The following is a 22,918-nucleotide window of genomic DNA, read 5'->3' as shown; positions in this document are numbered from 1 at the left end:
TCGGATGCTCAACCAACTGAGCCACCCAGGCACCCCTTAAGCTCTGGTCATTTTTAACAACATGAAAATTACTTATGGATTGTGCTTCTGTCTACCCTTCTCCCCGAGAAGCTGAGCTCCACGCAGGCAGAGATCAGCTTGCTCAATACGTAAATCTCAAACTTTAACTCGGATCACAGCACCACGTAAGAACGTCTTGAGCCAGCACCGGGGCTCTTTGTGTGAGAAAATGTGTTAGTCAGAGGACAAAGGCGGTTTTAGGTCTTTAACCACACCGCTGATTCACCCTGGGCTCTCAGGCTGTGCCAGCGCTGGTTATGCAATCTCGGTGACCGCTGACCATTAGGCAGGTGGAAGGGACTGGGTGCCTTGACCCTGCGAGGCTCTCCTGGCGAGTCAGGGCTGTTTGGGGGGTGGCCCCTACCTTTGACGCTGCTACCTGCACACTCCCAAGGTGACGAAACACAGTGCAGACAAACAGACGGGACCGCCTTGGAGAGCCCAAGCCAGACACAGGCCGCAGGGGAGGCTCCCTGGGGCGGGAGCGGGTTGCAGGTTGCCGACTCACAGCCCTGAGCCTGCGGGGAGCTCCAAAGGGCCAAGCGGGACTTCCTCTCAGCTCCACAAAGCAGCAGCTCTTGGCCTTTGCCTCGTACTCTGTTGCTGACAAATAAAAGGAAAATTCGGCAGGATCTAAGCTACTCTAAACAGGATGCGTGGGGGTGAGTATTGCACAGTGGTGTGTGTGGAAGGATGGAGTCATGAGGGGGTCACGCACTCGCCATGAGGAGGTGGATGTCATTCGGGGGGGGGGGGGGTCTCTTCCTGCTTCCTTCAGCTGTCCTCTGTTGTCTGTGACCAACACATCCAAGTTAACACGAGAGTGCGTGGTGAAGAATTTTAGTGTTTGTTTGCTCCAAATGTGCTCGTTTTGCCATCCTTCTTTGCATATTTAAATTTGTACACCCTCACTTCGGGGCGTGAGAAACGATCCTTCCAAAGTAAGCCTCCACAGTGAGGCAGTGGGAGAAAGGGCTCAGGAGCTAGAGGCTCAAGAGGGTTTGTTCTAGACAGGTCCCTGGAGCTCTGTGGAAAGACGCCACACACCCTCCCTGCAGACCAATACCCGGTCCAGTGGGCGGGGACCAGCCTGGGACAAGTACTCCGAGAGGAACAGGGAGACAGTCGGGAGCCCTCCCTGCCTCGGTGTCCTTGTCCGGGAGCTGAGAGGAACCATTGCGCCTCCCTGGTGGTACCAGTGGGGACGCGGATGAGGCCGTCCAGGAGAGGAGTTGGGACCATATAAGGCACTTGGTCGATCTTAGCCGCGCTCATTATCATCAGCCATGGCAAGACGATAGCAGGGCCCCCTGGACCTCTTCCCTGATTCTTCACACACTCCTCATGGGGTCGGAAGTCAAGGCTGGCGGAGCATACACAGGACAGATTCACACGACAGCACGGCGACCAAAGCAAATTCTGAATACCCCACTGCTCCCTGGAGTTCGTCCATGGACACGCACCAAAGGAGTCCCCTCAAATCCTCCCTCACGTGCAACCTCACAGGTATGTGTCGTCAGCTTCACCAGGTTGATCGTTACGAGTTGCCAGAGGCTCTTTCTGATTCATTTCCACGTCTGGGAGCACAGGAAGTCAGCGCGGGCTCCTATGGAAAGATACCTACACCTGCCTTCGGAGACAGTATCAAACCCAAGTTGTCGTGGGACCTTGGGCAGCACACATAACCTTCCAGTGTCTGAGTTGTCCTTGTGGTTAAAGGGCAGTGCCATAATAAGGAACATATGCAAAAACGCGGCTAAGCCATCCCAGAGAAGGAGTTCAGACACCCATGTTATGCCCTTTGTTCCCTCTACTCCACTAGCAATGTTTTGGGAACGTCTCAGCTGGCCACAAGTTTATATAACCCTTCATCTGCCAATTCTAATACAGAACTATGTTTGAGGTGTTACAGAGCACTTAATGTTCACATAAAAGCATCAAATTCTGCATTGCAATATGTGAAATAAATCCAATTCTCATCACTAATGATAATAAAAGGAAACACTCTGAAAAAAAAAGGCTGTTCTGTACCTATAATTGTAAATAGCCTAGTAATCATCGGAGGGGCCAGGTACAGATGATCTCCAAGATAGATTAAACAGCATTATTTTTCTAGCTGACTTGCTCATAATTACCAATTATTGAACTCTGAGTCTAATTTCTAGATTTCACGCCCTCTTTTTCCCTAGTCTTGCCCAACTCATTAATTGATGCACTCACTCAACGGTTATTAGCATGACTAAATGGCATGTGTGGGTTTGCACATTTAGGATACGTATGCAATAGTGAGCACAGTGGGCTAAAATAGCTCAGCACATAGAGTCCGCTGGTGAGGAGAGACAAAGCGCTGGTACAACAGTAAGTCCTAGGATTGGGGTAGACACAGAACCCCCTCACAGTCCACAGTGGCTGTTCGCCCAGTCTTGGGGCCCCAGGATTCTTGGAACGAATGATAGACCAGATCCAAAATGGTAGCAAAAGTTAGTAGGGCAAAAAGTGGGAATACTATTTCCAGGAGAGAGAACAACAAATATCAGACCTCAGACCACACGAGAGCATGACATGTTTATATAAACGCACAGCGTTAGAAGGCAATGGTGGTGAGACAGAAGGGCGGAGAGGTAAACAAAAGCAGAGGCAAAGGCATGCTAAGAATTATCTTCTTGAAAGTAATGGAGAACCATTGATATATGTGTGGGAAAATTATAATGTAGGAGATCGAGGAAACCAGGGAAAGAAGATGCCATAAGAGAGGGCGGTCAGCATGGCCCAGGGCCACAGAGAGGCCAGGTAAGAGGAGCAGAGCAGTGGCGACGGCGAACAACCCCAGCTGCTACAAATGAACCCCGGGCCTCAGTAACTTGGCACGACTGAGGTTAGCGTCTCACTCGCACAAAACTCGCACCAGGAGATGTTCCCGGTGAGTAGCGGTCTTCCACACGGTCACGCACGAAGCCCCGCGTCTTCCATACTCTGGATCTGCCCTCCTCAGTTTCTCTCCATTCAGCCAGACGGGGGAAATGGATTCCAGGAACTTCCAGACTTGGAAGTGCCCCACATCGCTTCTGCATGTATTCCGTTTGCCAGAGCTCAGTCTCATGGACACGTGGCGGTGAGAACATATAGCACAGCTGTATGCTTAGGATGAAAAAGGACACAGATTTGGGGGAACCTGTATAAGTGTCTGCTATAAGGACTAGAAAACGATCCTTCGGAGGTAGCAGCAAAAGATGGCTATTGACTATCAGTTAGCTATTGCTGCCTAACAAACCACCCCAAGACTTCGTGGTTTAAGAAAGCAACTGTTTATTGTCTCTCATGGGTCTGTGGACTGGCTAGGAAGCTCTGTCGACATGGGAAGGGCTCGTGGATTTAATTTGGGCTCGCCCATGATCCCGTTATCGGCGCAGGTCGGCTGAGGCTCCACTGGCAAGAATGGCTCAGTCGGGCTCCACACAGCCTCTCGTTCTCTGACCATCAGCCTGGACTTTTCACAAACATGTGGCAGGATTCTAAGATAGAGAAAGGATGCACTCAAGACCCCTTGAGAGTTAGACTTGGAACTGGCACATTCCATCCCATTCTCTTGACTAACGGAAATCAGTACACGGCCCAGACTTAACGAGTGGGGACACAGATGAACCTCTCAACAGGAGAACTATAATATCATGCCATATATGGGTATAGATACCTTTCTAGGGAGGGATGGAGAATTGGAGCCATTTTTCATGATGTGTCTCCCCCAGCGACTAGGGCAAGACCATTGCATGTGACATGAGCTGTGGACTCGAAGCAGAAGCCCTGGACTCAGGACTGAAGCCGATCCCTGCATGGCTTTGTGGGGAATTGGGAGAGGAAGGGAAAAGAGAAGAACAGAACTGGGAAGAGAAAAGAAGAACAAAATGAGAGCAGTAGGAGATGCGGCACACTGTAAAACTTTGCAGTTTAGAAGCCGAAAGTTGAAAATAAAAAGCAAAAACAGAAGCACCATGGTGACCACCCTACTTAATTTTGGAGTTGAAACATAAAAAAATCCAAACTCTTACTGGCCTGATGAAGGAGAGATAGGAAGAAGAGAGAACAAATATGTATGCATGCATATATCCAGCAAGGAAGCCTCCTTGGAGCCAGTATTTCTGCATAATCGTCAGTAGATAACCAGATTAAAAGAACTTCGGGACTAATCCAGGCCATTCTCGTGTCAAGGAAGACGTGTTGAGAATTTCTACATGAGTACTAGAGGTGGTTACTCCTACCTGGTTATACTTGAGGAGTTCCTGTGTGCCAGGAGCTGTGCTTGGTGCCCGAGCACTTGTTCTGCCCCTGCAGGGTGTCCCGGGGGCCCCACTCACTCGTCTGCAGTGACACGGGTGCTAAGGACAGAACGGTGGGTAAGGAGATGAATGAACAAGGTAACCGTGACGATCAGACCTTCCTGGCAAGCCCCACCTGCAGCATTTTAAATCTCCCTCGGGGCCGTTTAAAGTATCCCCCTTTGGACGAATCGGGCTCACTGGGCACAGGCTCAGTCTTTCTGATTTTGCCCACTCCTTCCTCTCTTCCTCAAGCTGTCAGCCAGGCACAGTGCCAACACCCCGCATGGCCGTAGAGGCTCAGGTGGCCGTGGCTGTGGGCTTTTCCTATTAGCTGCAACCCTCCTATTCTGGGAGGGGAGGGGTGCTTCTAGCCCTCAGTTCTTGAGGTTCTCTGGCGCTAATCTGCGTGTCTCTGAAGCAACCAACTACCCATCACATGTGAATCTGCGACCTCTCTTCCTTCTTCCCAGGAGCCTTCAGTGCTACTAAGGGGTGGGGCTACAGGCTTGCTCCCTGCCTGATGAAATCCCTTTTTCCCTGGAGGTGCCACCACACCACGCCCTTCTGTATGCTGTGGGCAGGGCTCTAAGCTCCCAGGGTTCATACTTGATGTGCTGAGAAATTTAGAATTTAGGTGACACCTCTCCCTGTCCCTCTCCCCTTCCCCTCCCCACTCCTCCCTCTCCCTCTCCACTCCCCCATCCCACCTCTGTCAGGCTTTCTGCAAAATTTTGCTTTCAAGCATATTAAGTTGCCAAATAGAAATTGGATTTAGAAATTCAAAAATGAAAAATTGTCTGCTGGTCGGTAGGTGTCTGGGGTTTTGCCGTAGGATCCAAAGCCAGTGTCTCCTCTGCTCGTAAAGCCTCTGGGACACAAAAGTCAGTACGATACAACACGCCTGGAAGATTTGTTCCCTTTACAGAATCCGTACATCTGTTCCACACCAGGAGGTGTACCAACGCGGCTTCTAATACTGCAATTGTGACAACATCAAGTGTATTTAAGTGGCAAATCCTTCTCGGTGGGGAGAGATAGGAGACAAAAAGAATATTATTTGAATGTACGAGCCCTCCAGGACGGTCTTGGGCTCTCCCTGTTAATTTTGCTGTAAAATATTCCCCAATTTCTCAAAGCAGAAAATGCCCCTTACCGTTCATTGATTCATTCACTGAGCGCATAGTCAAAGAATGCCTCTTATTCATCAGGCAGTGTAGCAGGAACAGGTTATATAGTGGCAAATAAGGCGGATGTGAAATGTATTGCGCACGAGGGCAGACAAAGAGATATAAATCATTCCGTCAGCATCTTGTTCATAGCTCTGGTAGGGCACTCCAAGTTCGCCGAGCATTTCGTAGAGTCACCAACAGCCCCATGTCACGTGCTGGTAGTGCGTCCTGAAACTCAACGGCGGTGAAGCCCTACCCGTCCTCACGAAAACACTTGTGCATGTTTTTATCATTATCACCTGGAAGTTTTAAGCGCATGGCCAGATGACCCAGGAAACACCCATTCCATCAGGTCAAAGACATGGTCACTGCCTTCACATGGCGGCTAAGGAGGGAACACGTGGCCTATGGCACATTGGCCTGAAAGGCCATCCTTCTCCGTCCGATGATCTTACAGGTAAACAGCCAGCGGAGTGGACACAGAGAACACACGTGAGTTTTGAAATGTCACCGGCCCTTCTCCCCTCCAGTATCTCCAGACAAAGAAGACTGGGGAAAGAACGTTGTCCGGTTTTGAGATGGAAACCTGGTCGCAAATTTTAGAGTTGTAATCCACAGTACGCCCCTGAGCGTTACTGGAAAGGGAGAACAGTTCAGAGTGGTTCTCCCTGCAGCTCCGCTCCTTAGAGGCAGAAAAGGAAAACTAAGGATTGTTCCTCTCCCGTGTTCCAAAGAGCTGAATGCTAGCTGACTTCCAGATGAGAAAGCTGCGAGACGCCTCTTATGTTTAAAGCCTTCCTCGGACCAAACGTTTGAGTATGGTGTTCTTGTAAGAATTTCAATGAACAATTAAATAGGGGGGAAAATAATTTTCTGCAATACGTAAAGGTTTCATTTTGTTTTAGCTTGTATTTCTTTTCTTTCTTTTGGTGGAAACAGAGATTTCTCTCTTACAAATCAAATCAGGGCAAAGCCAAATGGTGGCCAAAAGATATGAACAGAGGAGGGGACGCTTGGCAGATGGGTCTGCCCAGACGGAATTCTAAAAACTCTCCAAAGAAACAGGTAGGGAAGGGGGAGAACGCCAAGCTTTGGAAATGAAGACAAACATTTCAATTAACAGGGAGTCTTGGTGTCCTTCATTACACGTGAGAAGACGGTTCTGAAGCACCATTTGAACAGATGTTGTTTAGAGAAGATTCAAGCGAAGGAGGTCACACTGGGAAGGATTTCTGCCAGGAGCCAGACGATAAGCTTTCATCTGTACGTGGGTGCCTGGGGACACAGAGTACCTAGATGCTGATAAATTGCATTTATGTCTCTCAACAGGCACAAAACCCTTTACAGAAATGTCACTGATTTTCAGAAAGCACCTGGGAGGGGCCGAGGAAGCACTACTGATCTCGTGTCCCAAGACTCCTCTGGGTAGGGACATCCCTGAGGTCTCTCACCTTCTTGACTTTCAGAGAAGATGTACCAATCCCAAATACAAGCTGAATGCTTCAAAGAATTTACAGAGTCATGGGTGAAGTAAGTTAGAAACAGCTTTTTTTCTCTTCTCTTGGTGGTTTTGTTTTGTTTTAATAAGGTTAAACAATGCAGGCATTTAGAGTATAAATCTTGGGAGGAATCATGGCCAAGCCAATTTACATCTCTACCGTCTCCAGGTCAGAAAATCAAAAAAGACACAAGATGATTTGTCGACGAAACTGGCAAAATGAATTTTCAAGTTGTGCCTTTTAATCCAAAGATTATGATTCTGTTGCGTGTGGAAGGGGGAGGGGCTCGTGTTTTCTTAATCTAGGTAAATTTTGAAAAACCGATATAGATTAAAAGGGTCTGAGCGTAATTAAATTTATGAATACAGAGAAAAATATGAAGTTTTATTAACTATGGAAGGAATGTGGGTTCTTAGCTGCCCAGCCAGTTCACGACGACAAAGGAGATCAGCTTACAGGGGTTAAATAAACACAATATTTTATATTATAGTTCAAATGAACCCACTTGCAACCAGACTCGGGCTCTGAAATTGGCTTACCAGATTGAAGGTCTCCGGGGACCCTCGGGAGCCCTGCTCTGAGGTGCAGCCACCAAGTCGCAAGAGCCACACAAAGGGCCCAGCCCAGCCCAGCCCGCTCTCGGGACTGTGCTGCGGGCCTTGTAAATCTTGCTTATGTTTTCACATCCCCACATGGTGCATATTCCACAGTCCTAAACATTCTCGTGCTGGGTTTTGTAACCAGTTTGCTGGTGTGCTAAGCGGTGTAGCAGAAGCAAGGAGTGTGAAACCGTGTTTAGGCAAAAAAAGAAAATGCAGAGGAAGTCAACGTTGAGAACAAGGCCTTGTTTGGGGGGGGGGGCAGCCAATGAACTCACAACTGGAGAGGGCGCTGGGATTGGGTTGGCTGACGACACCACTTTCATGAATTCGTTTTCAGAGGTCTAAGCAAATGCACTTGGGGCCAATGTTCCAGGCTGAGACCAGGGGATTCCGCACTGCAGAGGCAGGACAAAAGGCCAGGAGAGGGGCCACTTTTCTGGGTGCAAGGGCTGCTCTGCCAGAGCCGCCAGAACCAGGAAGACAGGCACAGAGTAAAGTCCCCTTATCAAGTGTCCTTTGGGCAGCCAGGAGCTTGGTAATGGGCGCCCACTATGGGTCTGCCGGCAACTCCCACAGATTAATATTTCAGGAGTTAGGAACCCAGCTGAGCGTGAAAAGAGCATCCACTCAGAGTTAGGAATCACGTTTCAAAACTGCAGGGGAAAGAGAGAAAAAAAAGGAAGAGCCTCATTCATCTTGCTAGTACCGGACTCTGGAAACCTGAATCAACTCCCGCCACAGGAAAGGACGATGTTGGTCTACGTAGAGGCCAGTGAGTGTGGATCCACGAGTCTCGTCCTTCCTGAAGAGGCGTCCCTCTGTAGCTTTCCTGTAGCAAACTGCAACGTTGCTTAAACTTCCTTTGGTGAAACAGCGCTTTTCAAGAATGCGTTCCCAGAACCAAAACAAAGACTGGAGACCGCACAGTGTTTTTCTACAGGGACCAGGAGGGACTTTCTTCCCCGTGTCCACGATATACTTGCCCTCTGTTCACAGAGAAGGGCAGACGGCAGTATTTTCTTTGCCTCGCTAGCCTGTTTTGTTTCTTGAGAAGTCCCAGGAAACAGGAGGCCACCCCGTGAGGCTGAGGCCGCGGGGCACAGGGCACTCCGTGTGCCACAGCAATCCCAACATCTTAAGCAAACAGCTGGAGCCCCTCTCCTGGTCATCACAACCCAGGCGGGCTGGCTGCCCCGGCCTCCCCAAAACCGATCCCCAGGCTTCCCCCCACTCCACGCTTCCCCCTCCCGTCCCCGGCTCCCACCAGGACCCCGCTGGGTCCAGGCCGCTCCGGGCTCCCACCAGACCCCCGGCTCCCACCCAGATTCAGCCCGCCCTGGACCCCCACCCACACTTCTCTCCATCCTCAGCTCCCCACCTCAGGTGTCTGGTTCCCTCACCCCACCTCTGGCTCCCCCCCATCCTACAGCCTGATCCCCACCGCTGCAGGATGACCCCTTCTGGCCCCCTCCCTGCCCCACACCTGGCTCCCTCTACCCCTAAGCTCCCTTCCCCCGCTCAGGCCTCCCACCGGGGCTCTGGCTTCTGACACCCCAGTACCCCTGTCCCCCCCAACACCCCTGCCTGCCTCCCTGGGCTCCTGCCCCTCACCCCTCATCTGCCCCCTCCCCTGCAGGCTCCTCTCCTCCTCCTCCCGCCCTTCCTCCCTCCCTGGAGCGTTCCCTGCCTGCCTATCATCTTGCTCTAATTGTTTCCAGATTCGTGTGGGAGGTCAGGGCCCGGGAGTGCTGCTTCATGCCAAGTTTATAAACAGAGCAGTGTTTCCAGATGGCCGCTGGCTCCAGCCTGGCGAGCAGGTTGATTGGGACCAGAATAACAACAGGTGGAGAGCAGACAATGAATTCCTTGACACTTATTTACTCCCTTAACTTTTTCTTCCTCTTACAGCCCTCAACTCCATCTGCCATAGTCACCTCCGACAGATTTCCAAAATGTTCAAATGAACAAGGAGGGAGGCAGTGGAATGCAAAAGAAAACAAGTTATTTCCCTAATGAGGGTGGTGAGTTGGATGTGGAAAGCAGCGGGAGGGGGTGGGGGTGGGGGGGGCTGTGAAAATCAGAGACGCAGAGGCACGGAGAAAGAGACGTGTACCACCACGGACACCCCCAGCCAGAAGCCAGAGCCGGACCACGACCCACGTGGAAAAGAACAACAGCAAGGACTCAGTCGCTTGTCGGTGGGTCCAGCCCACATACTGCCAACATGGCTGCCTAGAGCATTGTGGTCCGGGCCCAGTGGGGGGAACCTAATGCACTCCCGACTCCCCAGTCTGGGCCCCTGCCCCACTCCTCAGGCTCCCGCCTCTGAGCCGCCCCTGCGCACCGAGGGTTCCCACACAGACCTCCTGACCATGTTCTGGCTGTTAGCAGACAGTAGCCAGGAGTCAGTGGTGTAATTCTTCTGGAGCAAGTGTTCTGGGAAATGCCTCATGATTCTCTGAAGGAGGATTGACCAATGTGCTCAAAGCCCATTAAGATACCCAAGCGACTCAAATAGAAGGCAATCGGCTAGAGTTTGGACTGACTCTCTGAATCGGTGACAATGCGCAAAGGGGTCTCCTGTGGAAGACCTTTCTACCACAAAATAATCTTCAACTCACAACGGAGCGGGCTGGGAGGTGGCCTGAGAAAGGAGAGCCACACTGGGCCAACTGTTTTATGAAGTGAAATGAAGGGTTTTAGTAAACAGCAGAGGCACCAGATGCCTCTAGTTAAACATGGAATTGTACCAGCAAGTTCTGCAGTGATTGAGAAAGCTTGCAACAGATTTATACGCGAGGGAATAAATTACAAGTTACACTGTCCGGCGAGCTTCACAGAGGCCCCACCGCCAGGGCTCCACACAGAAGAGCCCCTCACAGAGAGACAGAGGCACACGCGACCACGCCGGCTGGACGTGGGATCGCCAGTTGGCCCTGACGGGGCAGAACTGTCTCGAGAGGAAGAGGAAGGAGCAGGCGCGTTTCCAGCTGTAAACCAGGCTGGCTCCGTGGCGGAAGGATGACGCTCACAGGTTTGAAGGCCTGACCTACAAAAGGACTGGCGAAGGAGACGCCTGTGAAAATAAAGCACATAAATATCAAAAGTACATTCTTAAGTGTCTCTGAGCTAAGACTAGATTATCTTTCTGAGTCCTTTGAATCTGAGTTTCTCCTTATAAAATGTAACCTGACACTCTGGCTTTGAAGACTGGGGATCTGGGACCGGGGCTGTGCAATTTATCTGAGCTGACAGAGATGTTAGTGCCCAGGCGCCGGCCCCGTCCTCCTGTCCATCCGTCCCATCCCAGGTCCTGACTTACTGACCTACAGGAAAGCCAGCACAGCACTGTAATTTGAAATATATGGTCGCTCTAGTTTTGTTGCCTCTCAGCAAGATAGATACAGAGATACAGGGACCCTAAAGCGCCCACCGAAAAGGCCGGACTTGGCCAACTTAGCCTTCGTGTAGAAAGAACACCAGTTTCCGTGTCTTCAATTACCTTCGCCGGGTTTTCTCTACACGGCAAGCCCTCGGAGGTTTTTATCTGCAAAGCTCCAAACATCATATAAGGAATTCTTAAGAAAACAAGACCTGCCTTAAACTAAAGAACAACAAAACGAATTCGAGGGAATCAACTCATGACTGGGGGAATGAATGGAGCCAAGGGGGAAGGGGGGTGGGCAGGGGGAGGGGGAGCCAGGAGCTGAGGAGCCAAGAGCTCAAGAATCGGCTCGCATTCCAGCCCCATAAAGTCACTCAGTGAAGTCAGCTCCCCTTTAGAGGATGTTTACCCCTAGAGGAGCATCTGTGGAAGACGCTGGACGTTTCCTGGAGAGATAGCATTGCTGGCGACAGGTGCCCTCTGCATAAATATTACAGATCCCACCGTATTGAGAAATATCAGAAGGAACGGTATTTGTCATAACTAATGAATCCTGGCACATAATCACCCATGCACTAGGGAACAAGTTCTACCCAACAAAAATGAATGCCAACAGCTGAAGCGAATTCTGCCCGCCATCACTCCCGTTCATTTGAGTACCTAGTAAGATTACCCTGTGGCTTGAGGCAGCCAAGGCAGAATTCTCTACCATGACCACCCTTGTTATACAGAAGAACTTTTTTCCACTTGTACTCTAAGACTGGGCAAGAAATGTTGTTCCCAACCACAAAGCCCTGAGATACACCATTGTGGCATGTGCTGAATTTACCAGAACAGGGACACACAATTTGTTCCTACAAATTGCAAATACCAGGTTAAACTGAAAGCTACTTTTATAGCTCAGATACTCAACACTCTTCTCTAGATGGTTAGTGGAGAGTGGGATTTGTTTTGGCTCTCCCTGTCTACACAATTACAAATACGTGGCAGGAAATAAAAATTAAAAAAAAAAAAGAGCTACTGATAACATTTAGAAAGTTAAAACATTTTCCGTGGCAGGCATTTCTTAATTTCACTGATAAACGAACACAGTTTGTATTTGTAATTTCAATGGTAAGTGAAAACAATTCATATATCAAATCACGTGGGAGGATTGGCTTTCGCATGTGCCACCTTGATGTTGAATTTCATTCGAAGGCCGAAATGCAAAGCCTAAAACAGAGGGAGAGAAACATTTTCTTCAGACGACTTTATTTTTCAAATTGGAATTTATTGCACCTTTTCAAACGTAGACCAAAATATTTCAGCAAACGCAATGTGTTTGTTATTTTTATATACTGGTGGTGTTCTTAGGCGGAATAATGAGGCCGTAAAGTAGGCATGCCGAGGTCTGAGCGTACAGAGTGGCTTTAAATCATGGGTGTTTACTACACTGCTATCCTACAGAGCATGCTTAAATACTTCCTGAAACGAAACTTATTTAGAAGTTAGCTACACTGCTCTTGTAGTTCACCAGCCAAGCTACCCTTTATGTAACGCTTAAAACACTTCCAACCAGAATTAAGGGTTTTTTTTCCCCCCTTATACTTGGCAAGCAACTGAAAAGGCTAGTGTGGAGGAGGTAAGCAATGCCATTTCCAAATCCCGAAAGCCAAGTAAGCTGTCCATGGTGACTTAACCCAAATCCCCTCACAATGGAGTATTTGTTAGTGCCAAGTTTAGACTTCAAGGATGCAAAGTCAGAGATTTCAAAGTGTGGATGATAAGCACATCCTTTCCGTGACTTTTTTCCTAAGACTTAACCCCTCCAAGCTGTCCTTCCCCGTGCTTTGCCAAAGCCCATCCCCATTTATGCAATGTTCTCTCAGACAGAAGTCATCGCCTGCCGCACCCAGCGCTGGCCGCATCTCTCTACGGGGCTGCATCAAGCCCGTACCAAACCCTGCCCAAAATGCTTGCAAAGCAATTGCAGCCAGAGAGAGAAAGCGGTAGGCATCAGTAAAACCAGGTTTGTCTTATGTGCTTTTTTCCTTTAACTCGGGGAGACAGTCAGCAGAAGATTAGACAATTTCTCTCCAAATTCCGTCCTAATCCCATTAGGTCCTCCAATTAGCACCGGTCTGCATTCCCTAGGTAAGGACAGAAAGCAATTAGAGGCCTCGCGCTGTGCCTAAGAAACTGGCAAAGCTCGTCAAACTGATACTTCCCAAAGCAGCCGGGTTGCAGGAACACCCAGACAAACTCGACTGGGGGGGATGTCCGGCAGCCCGTCCGCCCCTGTGGCCTCGCCTCTTTGTAACTTACTCAAATTAGAATTTCGGGTGTTTTCTTGCCTGGTAGAGTGGTTTTCTGCTTTCACCTCCAAGTATCCTTCCAGGGCAGCATGGGTAAATTTGAATCGTGTTTCTAAGCCTTACCGGGGACAATGAAAATGGAATTGCGATCTGAAGCAAGCTTCGTGAACCACACGTCATTTTCAACTTGTCCCCGAGAAGGCTGGTAAGTTGAGACAAGGACTTCAGTAAAATCTTTTCTTTCTTTCTTTTTCAAAAGTGTATTTATGGGGCGCCCGGGTGGCTCAGTCGGTTAAGCGTCTGACTTCGGCTCAGGTCATGATCTCACGGTTTGTGGGTTCGAGCCCCGTGTCAGGCTCTGTGCTGACAGCTCGGAGCCTGGAGCCTGCTTCGGATTCTGTGTCTCCCTCTCTCTCTGCCTCTCCCCCACTTGCACTCTGCCTCTCTCTCTCAAAAATGAAATAAAAACATTAAAAATTTTTTTTAATTGTATTTATTTATTTTGAGCACACGAGTGGGAGAGGGGCAGAGAGAGAAGGAGAGAGAGAGAATCCCAAGCAGGTTCTGCACACCCGGCACACAGCCCGATGCCGGGCTTGAACCCATGAACCGTGAGATCATGACCTGAGCCAAAGTCAACAGCCGGATGCTTAACCAACTGAGCCACCCGGGTGCCCCTGAAATCCTTTCTGACAGTAACTACAAATAATCCCAGAGCAATCCAAACGTATCTGAATAGGCACCGTAAATTGGTAACCAGTATGTTCATACTTCTAATTCAGCAATTTTGAGCTCTACTTTTTCACGTTATTCAGTTTTGCTGCTTTTGAAGCAACCGTTGTGTGTTTAAAGCTGCAGCCAAGGAAATGGCTGTGACATCATGCGTTTGCTGATAAACCAAACTTCGCTCTCAGCGATATGTCTGCTGTAGGATATCCACATGACTCAGTTTAAAGTTTGTAAAAGGTTACTCTAAAAGGTTAGTGTAAGGCCTCTATTGGTAAAAGAGTCTTATCCAAGGATTTGGCGGGACGCCAAATCTAATCTGCTGGTGGGGGCGGGGAGGGGGAGGAGGTATGGGGGGCGGGGCTTGCGTCTTTACCGTGCGGGCAAAGCAGACAGGTTCCTGGTGCCCAAGGCCCTCGACCCTACGCTGAAGGAGCAACACCCAGACACAGCTGAGCTGACCTGGGCTTTTTGCTGTCTCTGATTCAAATTCTTTGCCCAGCACTGTTAGAGCTGTAGCCATTTAATGAAATTAGGCAAAAAGGACTCAGAACGTATTATGAGTCTTGGATAAAAGAATCTGTTGAGTACCATTTTGTTTTACCGTGCTGTCTCTTTACAGCAATAAAACCAGAACTCCCGAAATCTGAAATGAAGATTCTTATTCTATAGAATTTAAAGAGAACGGCCCGAGTCAGCAGGGGGTAATAATAACCTGAGCTGGGATCTGGAGATAAGCCACGAATTTCAAAAACGAAAATTAATTCCATCGCAAAGGGGAATAACCCAACTCAAAATGTTTAGATGATATCATGTAAGATATTACGTGGAAGAAAAAGATTTCCCTTTGTATTTTTAAAGAATTTTTATTTTCATTCAACATCATGGGGTTTCTATAACTTGTGAATGTTTCCAAAAGTAGAGATTTGTTTTAGTTGTGGGGATGCATTGTTTTCAATGTCACAGTCACAGTGATGTATTCAAACAGCCCCATGGTTGCTTCCTCTGGAGGCCAGTGATGACCTTCCTGGTGTTACGGTCATCTCCAAATTCCCAACGTCCATCACAGATCCAGGGCACCAGCCTCAGCCAAGCCCCGAGCAGGCCACCATTGTTCTGAAATGCCAAAAAGTTTTCCACATCTGATTTACTTAAACCTCTTTCCAGGGCATCGTTCCCTCTAAAAGATAAATAAGTGAATTGTAAATAATAAAATTGGAATTTGTCATAACACTGAAATGAATTCTCGCTACAATTGAACAAAGTTATTTTATTTGGAAAAGACCGAAAGTTACTGGTGTACCACTTGCTTCTGATAAAGATTCTTAAATATCCAAAAGGATTTGGAATGTAGTACTTAGCAGCAATAACTTATTCCCAACAAAAGTGATCTTTGGCCAAGGACCAACTAAAAGTTATGTAACCCAAATTACATTCATGACAATTGAGAAGGGTCTGCTTTCCTAAAACTCAAATGTCCTCAAGCACATTTCCTAATAGCTACCTGATGGTACATTATTCTGGAAAACACCGAGAAAGAAAGGGACAAGGAGACAAAGAGGGGGCGGGGGTGGGCAGACAGAGGCCGGGAGGGAGAGAAGAGGAAAGAGGGACAACGCAAAGGCTTTCTTAGTTTTGAGAAAGACGGCCCTGATCAGGGGTTGAATCCGTTTCAGGGAATCAAGTCGTTTAAAGCGGGTGTACTAACTATCCCAGAGCAGCCCAACCCGTGTTTTCTCTCTGGGAAGTCACGCAGTCACACATGCCGTGATGAGGCAACACGAGGACGTAGTGTTTCTCTGAGAGAAGCAAGGAAGACAAAGAATGGGTTCTCTGCTGGGCAACCTCACAGGGGACAGCAGGGTCCCGCCCCAGGAGCTAAATGCTCCTGAAGTAACTTGCAAAATTACCCTTGAACTTCACGCAGAGCTTCGTCATTGTCCGCAGAGACCCGCGAGCCCTTTGAGGGCCCGAGCGAGGCCCCACAGTTGGGTGCTCGGCACCCAGGACCCCCGGTAAACGGCAGGAGGCAGTCGATAAAGGCTGCAGAGAGGCTGAAAGGAAGGCTCCCTCCTCCTCAGCCAAACGTGGGTTGGGACTCTTCTTCAGCTGAGTCCTTGGGCCTGAGAGCCAGTTTCCTCTTCTGGGAAATAAAGAGGACACCTCCCCACACCCCCAGCAGGGAGGTTGTGAGGAGTGAAGACAGTGTGATGTCCAGGGAGCTGCTGGCACAAGCTGGCTCTGAGCAGATGCCCAGTCCCAGTAGCCCCTGGCTCTACCCCGGCCGCTGAGGGCGGCCCCGGCCCCCGACCTACTCTCCTGGGATTTATCACCAAATGGACAGAAATTAGTTTTCTGTCAGAAAAACCAAATAGGTGTGCACAGAAGCTTGAATGTATCTATTGCATTCATTTAAATGGATTTCCAAGAAGGTGAAACGTCTTTAAGTATATAAACCTCCACTCAGGATTGTGGCAATAATTTAAGATGTAAACCACGGAGGGCACACATTTTTCAGATTCGGCACTTCTAACTTCTCCGAAGCGTCTAACATGTGGAAAGCATGTCAAAACCTGGTCCCCAGGACAGGCCAGGACAGCCTGGTCCCAAGACAGGCTGTGGAGACAAAGCTGCGTCTGCGGCTCCGGTGGGAGGGGAGGACACCAACCCGCAAAGCTTCCGGTGCTTCCAAGAGGGGAGGGCCGGATCATGGTTGAGATTTGGGAGTTTGACCTAACGGGGGGCCCAGTTAGGAGTGGGGGAAGGACTGTGACACAGCAGTCCTGGACGGGGGTCACGGCAAGGGGAGCACTTGGAGGTGAGGGACGGCTTTGACTCCTAGGGCATACACTGTCGAAGTTGCCCAGGGAAGAGTGGACGGGTCCCCGTAATGCACAATCAAACCATAAGCCTGCGCAAGACATTCCCGGAAACATTAACTTATGCTAATGAAGGCGGAGGAATAGCGAGGTAAGTTAGTGTTCACAGCAGGCATGGATGTGGTTCTTGGGGTGCAGGCTGAGTGTGGGGTGCACAGGGTATGTCGTCAGCCCGAGAGGAAGGGTAGATCGTTCATTAACAGCTGCGGATGTGTGCCCCTCCAGACTTTCGCCACTGGTCGAGGCATGATCGTCACATGCCAGGTGTCTGTTGAGACTTCCTCCACCCTGCACGGTTCCACAGCCTCCAGAAGCACCAAGCTGTTCATCCTTCTGGAGAAGCCTGTGCCGGATCATTCGATGAAACAGTGACTGTGCACAGCATGACTGTGCACCAGCATGTTACTTACAAAACAGACTCTGGGGGTGACACATCTGGACACAGACCCCTACTCGGAGAGGGACTGTGATCCAAGCGTGTTGTCCACTCGCAGCCAGGGGTCACCGGGGCCCGGGATAAGCCAAGAGAACAAATGCCATCCCCAGCCTAAAGAAAACCAGATCTGAGATCATCAGCCAAATAGCCTAATTCTCTGATTTCTCACTCTTGCTTCTTTTAATTTTATTGATCCTAGAGGGGGTTGCAGGGTTAAAGTACCTGGCTCCCCCCTGTGCAGCGCATACTTCTCCTGTTATCGGCACAATGTGGTACGGGTTTTAGATTTCTAGCTGCCTGGCCCATTGTGGCGGTTGAGCCCAGTTTCCCAGGAAATTGAATCATTGCAAGGAAATGGAAGCAGAGGACACTGGTGCTGCTCTGGAGAAACGCACACAAGACCGGTAGTTGGTTTGGTTGTGCCCTTTATCCAGTTCGTGGTGAATTACACAAGGTATTGGAATCATACCAAGGAGGGACAAAAATGCAAAAAGCAATATTAAAAATACAAGACCTGCAGGTAAATGAAAGCACCCGAAGCCAGGAAGAGGAAAGGAAATGGCTAGAATAGACAAGAAATACAGATTGAGGGGTGACAGTCATGGTCTGCTTCTATGAATGTAGGATCAAAGCTCTCTGTATCCAAAGACCAGCTCTTTCTCAGGCCTGGGGGGAGGGGTTGCTAAGGACCCTCCACTTGAGGTGTCCACTGGAGGCAGTCTTCCTGGGGTTTGAGGGTGCTGTGTCTCCTTCGTTGAGGCACGTGAATCCAGTAGTCAGCCCCTTCAGAGTTCACGGAGGTGCGAGCTATTAATAGTATCCGGTAAGTTCTTCCAGTGGCATTGTGAGCACAGTACCTCAACACAGACAACATCTCTGGCCTGTAGCTGAAGCCTCAGATAAAAATCAAAGTCAAATACATGCTATTTCTAGATCACAGAGACTTAAAACAGCTATGGTTAACTTATTCCTCGTCATTCCAAAGTGAAAGATCTGATAAGAGTTCATTATAATAACACACATGACAAAGAAATCTGGTTGCTTCCATTACTTACAAAACAAACATAGAAATGGCAGTCTGAAGTTTTAGACAGAATGTCTATACGCATAATGATTAAGAGCGTTCTCAAATACAACGTACATTAATCTGATTTACAAGAATGGATTTGTTATGTTCATCAAGGTAAACATGTTAAGATATACAATCATCCAGAGATCATTGGGAAACGTTCTAAACATCTGTACATTAATTAAACTCCCTGCATAGAGGTCTGATACACATCCCAAACAGAAAACACTAGCCACAAGTTTCTAGATGCAAATTAGAGTGACATCGTGATCAAGTAGACAGTTTAAATAATAACCAAAATTATGGCTGAGAACCATATTGTTTGTTGCCTAACATCAGGATGAAGATAGAAAAACTGTGGAAATGGATATACAGGTATATATTTGCGCACACGCACACACACACACACATACACACACACACACATCATAGATAGCAAGGCACTGACCAATATCTTGTTCCTTTTCATACAGCATATGATTTCTGAAATATTTAAAAATTTTCCCTATACATATTTAGCATGGAGAAGATCCAGAGTCGCTTCTGATCCGATGACTCTTTCCATAATAACATATTAAATAATCCTATTATTTTAGGTCCCTCTCTTTTCAAAGTGAAAGCACAAGTCTTTGTGATTTTCTAGGGGTCTGCGAAACCCCAAAGATAGTTTTAGGTACAAAAGATACCCTGAAAGATATTTTACTTCATTTTAACACTTGAAAATCAACATGGGGAAGAAAAAAAATGTTGTCATGAGATCTGAACACTTATGATAGGATCATGGGTGCCTGAGAAATAGTATTTGGCCACTCACTGGGAAGTGACAATAAAACACTTAAAATAAGTCTAGAAGGTAACGTGATTAGCAAGAGCCTTCTCACTTTTGAAAGTAAGGAAGTTCTGTTTTCCTAAATAATCAAGGACATAATAGCATCAATGGATGAATGGATAAAGAAAATGTGGCATATAGATCCAATAGAATATTACTCCGCCATAAGAAAGAATGAAATCTTGCCATTTGCAACAACACGCACGGGGCTAGAGTATATTATGCTAAGTGAAATAAGTCAAATACCATATGATCTCACTTATATGTGGAATTTAAGAAACAAAACAAATGAGCAGAGGGGAAGAAGAGAGAGAGAAAGAGAGACAAACCAAGAAACCATTGAGAACAAACTGAATGACCACAGGGGAGGTGGGGGGTGGGGAGCAGGGCTTGGGTGGAACAGGTCATGGGGATTGAGGAGGGCATTTGCCATGATGAGCACCGGGTGTTGATGAGCTCCCAACTGTTGAATCACTATATTGTGCACCTGACACTGACATAACACTGTATGTTAACTAACTGGAATTAAAGTAAAAATGTTTTTAAATAATCAAGGACCTAATAAAGACAAAATAAAACACACAGATGTATTCCGGTAAAACAGTATCTTGGCAGAATACACAGAAAAAAGAATACCTGTTCATGTTTCAGGTGAAGACAAACACTAAACCAAAGAAACGACTTCATCAACACTAAGAAAACTTTGCTTAGATTTTAACACGTTGCGTAGACCTTTGGAGCCATTCTTTGCACTGATTTACCTCCATATGCCAGAAGAACTTCTTTACTCTTTGGATCAACTCCTTGCAAATTTCCCCTTATTGATTAATCATGTCATTGTGTGTGTATGTGTGTGTGTGTCCTCTGTTTACTTAATCAAGACTAGGCAACTCTTACTTCAATGCCCTTTCTGTTCCAGTGTCTCTGGCTTCATTGTCCTTCTTTTAGGCTGAATGACTGACGTAGAAGCGTCATCTGTAAAGCCGTACGTACATTTTGTCAGGATTCCACTGTGCCTCCATTCTCAGGTACTTTCAAAATGCTCAGTGGGGTGTGGGAGTTCTATCAGTGGAGCTATTTCCCAATTCTACTTTGTGCTTATGTATTAGTCTCTGATTTCTGTCTTAACACCATTTATAAAAGTGAGAAGAGAAAACTAGAATCCTGTCTGCCTCACAAGCTGTTTCTGGATGCTGTCTAACAGTAGTAAGGAGCTCTTCCCAGAGTTCTCCAACCTCTGTCCTTTCTTTGCTTACAGGACCCGATTAGAGGCCAGTTTTCAGAGGGAAGACTTTGGGGTTGGTCTCCACAAGTCAGCTTCCAGCTTTGACAGCTTTTCTAAGCCCCTCTGGTTTCCTATGAAACGTGAGGTCTTTTCAGTCATGCTTAACGCTTCCCATTCTACTTAGACTTCTCCTAATAATGAATCAATTGGTATATATTAAGCAGTTCTGGATTATACTTCCTAAAATTATGCTAAATCCCTCTGCAGATGTCTCCTTATTCTGACAGGTCTTTGGAAATTCTAACAATGGCTCTCGGCTCGGAAAAAAACAGTGCTTCGTATCAACAGAAAAGGGCACCCCAGTTCTGAGGGAGGTTTAGCTTTAAGAGGCAACTGAGTCCTAGGGGGTTCTGGCTGGTCAGGAAGGAAGGGAGTGAACCAAAGTAGAAGACGGGCCATTCAGCTACAAACACCAGACAAAGATTGTGGCTCCAGAAGTATGGAATGGTTTGCAGAGGGGTATCTCCTAGAACCAAACTCTCCTGGACAAAAGACAAGACTGAGGAAAGTTCTCAAGTGGTTTTGATGAGTGACCGAAGGATGCCAGTCTTACAACAGACCTTCAGAAATTGCTATTCCCGGGGCTGGCTGGAGGATTGGGCTCATGTCAAGGTCCCTCTTAATGAAGGACAATAAAATGGCAGGGGCAGGCAGAGACCGACAGTAGTTTTAGTAATGAGGTAGATTTCCACCAAGGATAAGCATTGCACAAATCTGATCAGACAGCCAAAAGATAGCTAAAGAGCATTCCTCACTCTAGAAAACAAAATAAACACCATCTGGGAGCTCACTGAAAGAGGTAATTGTTCTAACCAATATGAGACCCCAGTACCACAGCATCATGGACAGGAAGCCCCCATGCCTAGCAGGGGGCTCCGCAGGCCTGTTTCCCAGTCAAACGTTGCCACTAAAAGTTCCAGCGTTGACTGGATCTCAGTGGGACCTCCCAAACCAAAACATCTGGATCCCCAGACACACCGACATCGCCTGTTGATAAGGTGCAGCTGAGTTTGTTCCTTACCAGGATAACGTCATCTCACTCGACGGTAAAGCTGTTATAACAGTGCCTCAGAGGAGGGAAGGGAAGAGGTCAGAACTGACCAGCAGCAGGACTCAGTTAGGACCAGGGGAGAATCACGACGGTGGTCCAGGACTGGAGGACACAGCAAGGGAGGACTTTGAGATGAGGGATTCCTTTGACTCTGAGAGCACAGACTGCTGGTGTTTCCTGGGGGGGAGTGGATGGGTCTTTCAGGAAGTCCCTGTAATGAACAATCAAACAATTGCCTGGGCAAGCAATTCATGAGAAAAATAAATTATGCCAATGAAAGCAGAGGAATAGCATAAAATTATCCTAATGCAGGTAGTAGGACGTGGTTTCAGTTCTCAGTGTCGAGGCAGCAGGTGGGGTAAAGGCTTTCAAGTAAGAAACTATCGTGAGTAGTATAAATGAAAAGCGAAGATAATCCACATACTGCTACTTAATAGGCATTCAAAAATAAACCATTGAAAAATTCGTGTCAACACTGGGGTCGGCCAAGGGAAAAAAAAATTAATGAACTTTTATTGAGCACTTGCTCAGTGCCCAGCCATCGTATAGGTTTTCTCGTTCATACCGCGCCCCACAGTCGAGTTAGAAGTTGTGTTAGAAGCACAACTCTGTTCGTTTTGGCAGCTGAGGCAACTGAGTGCCCGAGGTTAAGCGAGTCGTCTGAGATCATGCAGTTAGAAAGTGGCAGAGCCCTGACTTACACCCAGGACTCGTGACTCCAAGCCCAGCCCGGTGTCACTACATCACAGCCGCCTCCAAGCACAAGGAAACTGAGGAAAAAGGGCAGCCACACATGTGGAGGAAATCCTCAAGCAAAACGATGACCCACAGCGGGAAGTCTCCCAGAATCCTCATTTATCATTGCATTTTAAGCCCAGATCTTCCCTCTTGTCCCGCTGACCGTGTCTTCCCTCCCCTTGCACAGAGTGTAGTTTTGCCCAAGTACCATATTTTAAGAATCAGTGCTCAGGTGACAGTCCCTGCCTCTGACCTGCCTGCTCCACGGCAGCCAGGCAAGCGCAGGCCCAGTCACGAGACTAGAAAGTCCCCTCTTGTCCCCGGGGAGCCATAGCCTGCGCATTCTCACAGGGCGACTTGCGTTTCCGGGCAGCAGATCAGGTTACAGCATGAGTGGGAAGAGAACTTCCCTTGGATTTGACCTCACTGGAGCCACCAGAGAGAGGATCAAGGGAAAAGAGGGTAGTCGCCTGTTCAGAGCGGTTCCAGGACGTCCAAGGAGAAGCCTCCACAGAGAGCTGCATTTTTTGTCTTCTCCCAGGTTTCCAACATGTCTCGGAGCCAGTCTCCAGCGAGGAGA

This window comes from Panthera pardus, unplaced genomic scaffold, assembly GCF_024362965.1.
Source record: "Panthera pardus isolate Hobbes unplaced genomic scaffold, ASM2436296v1 HiC_scaffold_7, whole genome shotgun sequence".
Lineage (NCBI taxonomy): Eukaryota > Metazoa > Chordata > Mammalia > Carnivora > Felidae > Panthera > Panthera pardus.
The sequence above is the reverse complement of the archived record's forward strand: the minus strand, read 5'-3'. Positions refer to the sequence as shown.